This window comes from Trichechus manatus, unplaced genomic scaffold (assembly GCF_000243295.1).
Source record: "Trichechus manatus latirostris isolate Lorelei unplaced genomic scaffold, TriManLat1.0 scaffold00013, whole genome shotgun sequence".
Lineage (NCBI taxonomy): Eukaryota > Metazoa > Chordata > Mammalia > Sirenia > Trichechidae > Trichechus > Trichechus manatus.
In genome coordinates this window covers 9,453,798-9,465,349 of record NW_004443949.1, presented here as the reverse complement: position 1 = coordinate 9,465,349, position 11,552 = coordinate 9,453,798, and positions in this window count along the sequence as shown.

Sequence of the window (11,552 nt, the reverse complement as noted above, 5' to 3'; positions counted from 1 at the left end):
AGTGGTTAAGAGCTACAGCTGCTAACCAAAAGGTCGGCAGTTCGAATCCACCAGCCGCTCCTTGGAAACCCTATGGGGCAGTTCTACTCTGTCCTATAGGCTTGCTCTGAGTTGGAATCGACTTGACAGCAATGGGTTATATGTATATACATACGCCTGTAGTTTTACACAAATATTGAGTGCCTTCTCTGTTTGCCAACCATGCCCTCCCCTGTGAGGCAGTTTCTTTTTTTTTTTTCAGTAATTCACCAATTACTTTATTGGAGAAATAAAATACAAATTCCATGAAGGCTGGGACCATGCCTGCCTTTCTGCCTTGTTCATGGCTATTTTTTCTGTTTTTTTGCGATGACTATTTATGTAGCTCTTTTTTACTTTTTTTAATTGTACTTTAGATGAAGGTTTACAGAACAAACTAGTTTCTTATCAAAGAGTTAGCACACATATTGTTTTATGACATTAGTTAACAACCCCAGGACATGTCATCACTTTCCCTTCTAGACCTTGGGTTCCCTATTACCAGCTTTCCTCTCCCCTCCTGCCTTTAGATCCTTGCCCCTGGGCTGTTGTGCCCCTTTAGTCTTGCTTTGTTTTATGGCCTGTCTAATCCTTGGCTGAAGGGTGAACCTTGGGAGTGACTTCTTTACTGAGCTAAAAGGGTGTCCAGAGGCCATACTCTCAGGGTTTCTCTAGTCTCTGTCAGACAAGTAAGTCTGGCCTTTTTTTGTGAATTAGAATTTTGTTCTACATTTTTCTCCAGCTCTGTCCAGGACCCTCTATTGTGATCCCTGTCAGAGCAGTCAGTGGTGGTAGCCGGGTACCATCTGGTTGTACTAGAGGCAGTCTGGTGGAGGCCGTGGTGGATGTGGTCCATTAGTCCTTTGGACTAATCTTTCCCTTGTATTTTTAGTTTTCTTCAGTCTCCCTTGCTCCCAAAGAAGTGAGACCAGTGGAGTATCTTAGATGACCACTCCTTGTGAGGCATTTTCATAAATGCACTATGCTAAATTTTTTTACAACATGTAAAAAGATTAGCATAGCGGCACTTATGAAAATGCCTCGCTGTATGGCTGGATGAGTGTATTAACAAGTGCATTGTAGGCCTGGAAATGATTTCCATCAAAAATATTTTCTATGTTTGGGGTAAAAATATGAAGATTTCAAGCATCCAATGAAACAAACATACTCAGGAGCAGAGCAGTTTTGCTGAAACCTGGAGAAGATTTCCCTTAGGAAGCCCCATGTTTGTCATACGGGTGTGTATCTGAGACATGCAGAAGAAGTATACACTATTAACGAAAACTTCAAGATACTTTCCAACTGGGTGTGAAAATAGAACTGTTCTATGAGGCATGTAAAGCCGATACAGTACAAAGTAGATAGAAGGTCCAAAGTGCATAGCATAGTTGACTACTCAAAGAATAAACAGGGAAATTAATGTTTAAAATATCTGTCATCATTAAATGTCAAGTTACATCATTTTATTTTTATGTTGATCTAAAATCAAAATCCAAACATAATAATTTGGTGTGTTTGATAAATTAAGATAGAAGATTATCTTTGTTATTTTCCTTCAAGTCTGGCATATTGCTGTAATAATAAATATTAAAATTAAAAATAAAGAGAAAGCTACAATGAAATACAGAATGTATTGTCCAAATACAATATTAGACTAAGGAGTAAAGTTTGGATAGAAAACTCATATGTGGGAGTAAAAAGTCCTTCAACGACACAAATCCTGCAATATACTAAGGCATCCTTCAGAACTCAGGGCTAACTTTCTACAAAGCATCAGGGATTTCTTTAGCTGATAGAGTTTGAATGGTTTAGTTATTCTTCTGGTGTGTCAGTTTCTGAAGATTGTGGACCAATGCAATTTATACCTATAGTGAAGGTTCTCATCTTTTTCTATGAAGGGCTTTTATGACATTTAAAGGGACCATCATTCTCACTCTACTAACATAACTTTGAAATATTCACTTTATTTGTCTACGTTACCCATACCCTCATCACAGAAAGTTAACTCTTCAAATTGCCAGACATTACCACTTATAGCAAATATTTTACAGGCAAAGAATGTGTAGAATACTAACACAGTTAAGTGTTAATTTAGCAAAAGCCTTGGAAGCTTTTATTCACTCTGCCTAGGTTGTGAGGATTCTAATTAAATGCGTCTTATCTCACTGTGTTTAACTGTGATAAATTCCTGCTTCAAAATTAATCTTTTGTCTTAGTTTCATTCTTGTATTCTGTTTAAATTGTACTTTTACTTTCCAGTTTGAGGAATGTTATTCTAATTAAGGCAGTAGGATGAATAAAATTGATGTTCTTTATTCAATAAATACAAGAAATACACACGTGTAACAAAAAAAATTGAACAGGGTAATTATTGTCCTATATATTTGGATATTGTTTACATAAATAAATCTTGACAGCTAACTGGTGGAAAATAGTCTTATGATGTACTGTTTATATAGTTATATTAATACATAAGTAATAAAATTAGATACCAAAAAAATCTGCCCTAAATATTTGTTGGCAAAGAATAATGAATATACCATGTACTACCAGAAGAATAAACCAATCTGTCTTGGAAGAAGTACAGCCAGAATTCTCCTTAGAAGCAAGGATGATAAGACTTCATCTCACTTACTTTGCACATGTTTTCAGAAAGGACCAGTCGCTGGAGAAGGAATCATGCTTGGTAAAGTAGAGGGTCAGTGAAAAACAGAAAGACCCTCAACACGATGGATTAACACAGTGGCTGCAACAATTGGCTCAAACATAGCAATGATTATGAGGATGGCGCAGGACAGACAGGGCAGTGTTTCATTCTTTTGTACATAGGGTTGCCATTAGTCGGAACTGCCTGGAGAGTGCCTAACAACAACAGCAAATATTTATTAAGAGTTACAACCCTTATGGAAATAATGAAAAGATTTGTCGAGCTTTAATTTCCCATTTAATATAACAAAATAATTATTGGTATTTAATCTAGTCTTAAATTCTAAAGATGCTCTAGATATCATGCACATTGATATCATAAATACTTAGCCTAATTATAATTTTTCTGTGCTGTGAATGGAGGCAGCAAACTTTCTTCCTTGCTAGAGAAAATTTGAAATATCATTTATAGCTATTCAAAACTATTCTGATTCTGAGGGTCATTTAGAGGTAATAAAAGTTATAGCTAGTTCTATAATTCTCAGATATCCAAAGTTAATGAAACCCTTAAAATGTTCAATTCCTGAATCCTTCACAACTAATGTACTAATTGTTGTTGTTTTTAGGTGCCATTGAGTCAGGTCCATTTCTCTTTTAAATGTACTCCAGTTATGCTATTGTTTGCCTGTTCTACTAAAATTGCTCTTATTTTGGTCAACAGTGACTACAAAATTGGTAAATTCTGTGTTCGTTTCTCATCAAACTTGATCATTTGATAATATTTGTTAGAGTGCTCACTTATTCTTCCTTGGAAGACATTTTTCCTTTGGCTTTCAACTCCCTATTGTTGTTAACTGCACCTGTGCACAACAGAGTCAGACCATTGAAATTTTTAGGGTTTTCTTTGGCTGACTTTTTCAGAAGTAGATCACCAGGCTTTTTTTTTTTTTCTTTAGTTCATCTTAGACTGGACGTGCCACTATTCAACATTATAGCAAAACACAATCCTCCACTGACAGAAGAGTATGGCTGTGCTTGAGGTTCACTGGCCAGGAATTGAGCCCAGGTCTCCTGCATGGGAGGCAAGAATTCTACCGCTGAGTCGCCACTGCCCTTCAGCTACCTATACTTCTTTTTTTGTTGTTGTTTTGGTTTTTCTGTTACCACACTGGCTGATGTTGTTGTCTTCTTTGGTCCTCATCTTTCAGAGGTCTTTATTTTAGAATTCCCCAGAGCTGAGGCTTTGCCTATTGAATAAAAGTTGGACATATTTTTTTTCCATTATATGGAAGACTTGATTCCCATCTTTCCTTTTACACCTGTTGTTGTTGCTAGGTCCCCTGAAATTGCTTCCAACTCATAGCAACCCTATGTTCAACAGAATGAAACACTGCCTGGTTCTGTGCCATCGTCACAATTGTGGCTATGTTTGAACTATTGTTGCAGCCAATGTGTTGATCCATCTCATTGAGGGAATTCCTCTTTTTTTGCTGACTTTCTGCTTTACCAAGCATGATGCCCTTCTTCAGGGACTAGACCCTCCTGATAACATGTCCAAAGTAAATGAGACAAAGTCTCGCCATCCTCGCTTTGAAGGAGCACTCTGGCTGTACTTCTTTCAAGACAGACTTATTCGTTCTTCTGGCAGTCCATGGTATATTAAATATTCTTTTCCAATACCATAATTCAAAGGCATCAATTCTTCTTTGGTCTTCCTTATTCATTGTCCAGCTTTTGTATGCATATGAGGTGATTGAAAATACCATGCCTTGGTCAGGCGCACCTTGGTCTTCAAGTTAACATCTTTGCTTTTTAACATTTTAAAGAGATCTTTTTCAGTAGATTTGCCCAATGCAATAAGTTGTTTGATTTATTTCTGTTTTATTGTGCTTTAGATGAAAGTTGACAGAGCAAACTAGTTTCTCATTACACAGTTAATACACAAACTCTTTTGCGACTTCAGTTGCCAACCCCATGATGTATCAACCCTCTCCCCTTCTCCGCCCCGGGTTCCATTCTTCTGGTTTTCCTGCCCCTTCTTGCCTTCTTGTCTTTGCTTTTGGGCTGGTATGCCCATTAGTCTCATATTCGTGACTGAAATATGAAGCATGCTCCTCATGTGTGTTGCCGTTGGCCCTATAGACAAGTCTAATCTTTGGCTGAAGGGTGAACCTCAGGAGTGACTTTTGTACTGAGTTAAAAGGGTGCCTGAGGGCCATACTCTTGGAGTTTCTCCAGTCTCTGTCAGACCAGCAAGCCTGGTCTTTTGTGTGTGTGTGAATTTGAATTTTGTTCCACATTTTTCCCCTGCTCTGTCCAGGACCATCTATTGTGATCCCTGCCAGAGCATTCGGTGGTGGTAACTGGGCACCATATAGTTGTTCTGGGCTCAGTCTGGTGGGGGTTATGGTAGATGTGGTCCATTAGTCCTTTAGATTAATCTTTCCCTTGTGTCTTTGGTTTTCTTCATTCCATTTGCTCCAGCAGGGATGGGACCAGTAGATGTATCTTAGACAGCTGCTCGCAGGCTTTTAAGACCCCAGACAATACTCACCACAGTTGGATGTAGATGTTCTTTATAGAGTATGTTATGCCAGTTGGGCTATATGTCCCCAGAGATCATGGTTCCCAGCTCTTCGTTTGATTTTTTTGGCTGCTGCATCCATGGACGTTGATTGTGGATCCAAGTAAAATGAAATCCTTGATATCTTCAGTATTTTTCCATTTATCATGATGTTGCTTATTGGTGCAGTTATAAGGATTTTTGTTTTTTTTTCTTTTATGTTGAGGTGTAATCCATACTGAAGGCTGTGGTCTTTGATCTTCATCAGCAAGTGCTTCAAGTCCTCTTCACTTTCAGCAAGCAAAGTTGTGTCATTTGCATATTGCAAGATGTTAGTGAGTCTTCCTCCAATCTTGATGCTGAGTTCTTCTTCATATAGTCCAGCTTCTTGTATTATTTGCTTAGCATACAATATAAGTATGCAATCTAAGCATACGATACAATGTAAGTATACAACATAAGCACAGAAGGTAAGTGTGGTGAAAGAATACAACCCTGACACACACATTTTCTAATATCAGATCTTTGTATGCATGGTCTGGCCCATTTCAGTGTTTTCAAAGATATTGGAGATTAATTGTTGTGAAAAGCAGGTTTCAATGAAAGTTAATTATTTATATTACATATTTAATAGAGTATTTCAGTACTATAAAATAAATAGATAAATTGGTTTTGTAATAGGTAACAATAAAAACATTTTTTCCAATGTATTTTTTTACTATACATAAGAGATATTATGGATATTTTTAGAAGTATCATTAACTTTGTTGAATTCTTTGATCTATTCCATTAAGTAATGTGGCAGTCAATTCTGGAACTTTGTAATATAAAGGAAAAATAACATACATTAATGCATATTACTATAAAAACATAGTTTATTTTCATAAAAGTTAATAAGGCTATGGTACCTTTTAAACTGAGCCTTTGAATCAATAAAGCTAAATTTATGGCATTTATTTTTTAGCTATAATACTTTCATTTTTTAAAGTTTTTGTAACATTAATCATGCAATCACATGTGTAAATAAAAGGTGCCTTATTTAAATCTAATAAATGACACTGGCAAATATTTTTCTAGGAAAATATGAGAAATATGTGATTATATCAGTATTGAGACAATTACTATTCTTTAATAAAAAAGTAAGGGGCATGTTATATAGTAAAATACTTTGAAAATAAGCGGCACTTAAATGGTGTGGTAGATGGTAGATCACTTCCAAATATGGCTGCCAAAACTTCTTCCCATATATATTGAATCTGTTTCCCTCCCTTTTAATCTGGGCGAACCAGATGATTGACTTAGGCATCAATAGAATGTAGCACACGTGAAGCTAACTCAGATCTAAGCTTAGGTCTTCAAAGACCTGGTAACATCCACTGCTTTCCTGGAACTCTGAGGCACCATGCAAAGAGGTTTTTTTTCACTCTTTTGGAACCCTAAGTTACCATGGAAAGAGGTACAGGACACCCTGCTGGAGAGACCACAGGGAAAGAGAGAGTTGCCTGGCGAGCATCTAACATTGAGGTATGGGGTATTTGATAGAAGATTTGTTGGATTCTTTAGTCCTAGTTGAGCCTCCACAGGACTATAGCTCTATGAGAGGATGAAAACAAGCATGCTGAACAACTGTTCTGCTGAACTCAGCCTGGATTTTGGAATATAAGTCAATAAATAGTTATTGCTGTTTTAAGACACTAAGTTTTTGGCAGTTTGTTAAGCAGCAATGAATAGTGTGATAGAATTGATAGGTGATAATAGATTAAGGTAGCTGAAGCTTTAATGTGGCAAATTGCATTTGGACTCCTCAGAATAGAATATGTTTGCACAAATTCTCTGGTGAATTTGAGACAAACTATCTAGTAAAGTAAGAATATCCATTATTCCAAATATTTCTGATCTTCTAAAGGGTACTATGCAATACAAATGTAATGCTAGCCTTGGATACAATTAAAAAATTTTCAGTAACTACATTTTAAATAAAAAGTAGAAATCACTATATGTATATATGATATTACTTGTCTCCCTTCAAACAGCATAGCTTGTTATCCAATAAAACATAAATGTATGCCATATGTTTTATTGGATAATAAGCTATTTGAAGGGAAACAAGTAATATCATAATGTTACATTACCTATTATGTTTCCCTGAATATAGTATGCATTTAATTGTTAATTAATAGATTATTAAATAATTTTCTAAGGAACCCTGGTAGCGAAATAGTTAAGAGCTCAGCTGCTAACTGAAAAGTCAGTGGTTGGAAGCCACATGCAGCTTTGTGGAAGAAAAGACCTGGAGTTCAGCTCTCATAAAGATCACAGCCTAGGAAACCCTATGGGGCAGTTCTGCTCTTTTCTATAGGGTCACTATGAGTCAGAATTGACTTGAAAGCACACAACAACAAATACATTTCTATTCACGAATCATCCATTCTCAATACCCTATCTCAATGTGTGGCTGATTTCCAAGTATTGTTTCAACAGCTATATCATTATCATAGTATTTTTGGGAATTTTCAGGTACCTGTAACTCATAAGGAGCCCTGGTGGTACAGTGGTTAAGAGCTCAGTTGCTTACCAAAAAGTCAGCAGTTCAAATCTACCAGCCACTCCTTGGAAACCCTATGGAGCAGTTCGACTCTGTCGTATAGGGTCTCTATGAGTTGGAATCGACTTGATAGCAACAGGTTTGGTTTTTTGGTTATGTTTCTCTTAAAGAGCCCTAGTAGCACAGTGGTTAAAGAACTTGGTGGCTAAACAAAAGGTTTGTGGTACGAACCCACCAGCTGGTCCTTGGGAGTAAGCTGTGGCAGTCTGTTTCTGTAAAGATTTATAGCCTTGGAAACCCTATGGGGCAGTTCTTCTCTGTCCTATACGGTCACTATGGGTTGGAATGGATTCAAAGCTAGTGGGTTTGGGTTTTAGATGTTTCTCTTACTTTTCCTTATCATATTGCTGTATCTTTATATTTCTTTGTTAATCTCTAATATAATCTCTCGAATTTTTGCTAGTCTCCTGACCTTTATTATTATTGGCCCTCCTTAATATCAGCAGAAGATATTACACAAAAGCAAAATCTGTTGTTTATAAGTATGGTATGTTTGAAGGATATTAGTCATACTAGATTATAAATAGGCCTTTACTAAAAAAAAATTATGGATTTATTATTCTATTAGCTGTTTTTAAATAAACTTTTTTTAGAACAGTTTTATTTTACAAAAAAGTTGCAAAGATAGTACAGAGAGTTCCTACATACCCCACACCCAGTTTCCCCTAATATTACTGTCTTACATTAGTATGGTACATTTTGCAAAACTGGTGAACTAATACTGATACATTATTATTAAATTTAAATATATACATATAACATTCACATTAGTTTTTCCCTAATGTCTTTTTTCTGTTTTAGGATCCCATTAGGATAACGCATTGCTTTTAGTTGTCATGTCTCTTTAAGCTCCACTAGACTGACAGTTTTTCAAACATTTCTGGTTTTTAATGATTTTGACAGTTTTCAGGAGTGCCGGTGAGGTATTTATAAAATGCCCTTCAAATGAGATTTGTGTGATGTCATCCTTATGGCAAGACTGGGGCAATAAGTTTTTGGGAGGAAGACCACAGAGATGAAGTGAATTCTCATCACATTATATCAAGGGTACATGATATTAACATACATCACTATTGATGCTAACCTTGATCACCTGGCTAAGGTAGTGTTTGTTTAGTTTGTCTTTTTGCCTCCTTCTATATTGTATGGTTGAAAGGAAGCCCTTATACTCATTCAACACTTAAGGGGTGGGAAGTTATTTTCACTTTCTTGAGGGGAACTATTTACATAAATTGTATGCACAGAATTTTTGTACATTCCCCACCAAATATTTATTTATTCGATCATTTATTTATATCATTACAGACTCATGAATATTTATAGTTTGGATTATAATCCAATATTACTTTATTTTGGTGCTCAAATTTTTCCAGCTTTCACCATTATGAGCTCTTGCACTTGGCTGCTTTGACAATCTCCTACGCCCAATTATTGTTTGGTTTTGTTTTCATTGTTGTTGTTTTACTACCTACTTTCTAGTATTATAAGATACTCCAAACTTATTTCGAGTATTTTCTGCCCCAGATCTAGAGGCAGCCATTTCTCCAATGATCCCTGGTTCATTTTATTGGAGAATGGTGTTGTTGTTGTTAGGTGCCGTCAAGTCAGGTCCGACTCATAGTGACCCTATGCACCACAGAACGAAACACTGTCTGGTCCTGCATTATCATCACAATTGTTGCTATGCTTGAGCTCATTGTATGAGTCCATCTCATTGAGGGTCTTCCTCTTTTTCGCTGACCCTCTACTTCACCAAACGTGATGTCTTTCTCCAGGGACTGATACCTCCTATTAACATGTCCAAAGTATGTGAAACGTAGTATTGCCATCCTTTCTTCTAATGTGCATTCTGGTTGTACTTCTTCCAAGAAAGATTTGTTCATTCTTTTTGCAGTCCATGGTATATTCAATATTCTTCACAACACCACAATTTAAAGGCATCAATTCTTCTTGGGTCTTTCTTCGTCCAGCTTTCGTATGCATATGAGGCAATTGAAAACACCAGTTGAAAGCACCTTAGTCCTCAAGGTGACATCTTTGCTTTTCAACACTTTAAAGAGGTCTTTTGCAGCAGATTTGCCCAATGCAATGCCTCTTTTGATTTCCTGACTGCTGCTTCCATGGGTGTTGATTGTGGATCCAACTTCAATCTTTTCTCCGTTTATCATGATGTTGCTTGTTGGTCCAGTTGTGAGTATTTTGCTTTCTTTATGTTGAGGTGTAATCCATACTGAAGGCTGCAGTCTCAGTAAGTGCTTCAAGTCCTCTTCACTTTCAGCAAGCATGGCTGTGTCATCTGGATAAGACAGGTTGTTAATGAGTCTTCTCCAATCCTGATTCCCCATTCTTCATATAGTCCAGCTTCTCGGAATATTTGCTCGGCATACACATTGAATAGGTATGGTGAAAGGATACAACCCTGACACACACCTTTCCTGACTTTAAACCATGGAGCATCCCCTTGTTCTGTTCAAATGACTGCCTGGTGATCTATGCACAGGTTCCTCCTGAGCGCAATTAAGTATTCCATTCTTCTCAGTGTTATCCATAATTTGTTAAGATCCACATAGTCGAATGCCTTTGCATAGTGAATAAAAGACAAGTAAACATCTTTCTGGTATTCTCTGCTTTCAGCCAGGATCAATCTGACATCAGCCATGATTTCCCTGGTTCCATGACCTTTCTGAATCTGGCTTGAATTTCTGGCAGCTCCGTGTTCATATACTGCTGCAGCCACTTTTGAATGATCTTCAGCAAAATTTTACTTGTATTTGATATTAATGATATTGTTAGATAGTTTCTGCATCCATTTGGCATAAATATGGATCTCTTCCAGTTGGTTGGCCAGGTAGCTGTCTTCCAAATTTCTTGGCATAGACGAGTGAGCACTTCCAGTGTTGCATCCATTTGTTGAAACCTCTCAGTTGGTATTCCGTCAATTCCTGAAGCCTTGTTTTTTGCCAATGCCTTCAGTGCAGGTTGGACTTCTTCCTTCGGTACCATCGATTCCTGATCATATGCTACCTCCTGAAATGGCTGAACGTCGATCAATTCTTTTTGGTATAGTGACTTTGTGTATTCATTCCATCTTCTTTTGATACTTCCTGTGCCATTTAATATTTTCCCCGTAGAATCTTTCAGTATTGCAAGTCGAGGCTTGAATTTTTTCTTCAGTTCTTTCAGCTAGAGAAATGTCAAGCGTATTCTTCCCTTTTGATTTTCTATCTCCAATTCTTTGCACATGTCATCAGAGTGCTTTACTTTGTCTTCTCGAGCCATCCTTTGAAATCTTCTGTTCAGCTCTTTTAATTCTTCATTGTTTCCTTTTACTTAAGCTACTCAACGTTCAACAGCAAGTTTCAGAGTCTCTTCTGAAATCCATTTAGGGTCTTTTCTTTCTCTCCTGTCTTTTTAATGACCTCTTGCTTTCTTCGTGTATGATGTCCTTGATGTCATTCCACAGAGAATGGTATTAAAAACCAAAATCTGGGCACTGGGTATGCTTATTGTTCCTAGGCCCTCTCATCTGATAGAGTAAGGAAATCTATTTATGTATACTAAGAGCTCAGCTGCTAACCAAAAGGTCAGAAGTTCAAATCCACCAGCCAGTCCTTGGAAACCCTATGGGACAGTTCTACTCTTTCCTATAGGATTGCTATGAGTCGAAATTGACTTGACAGCAAACGGTGTGACATTTATACTCATATGTCTATATACATA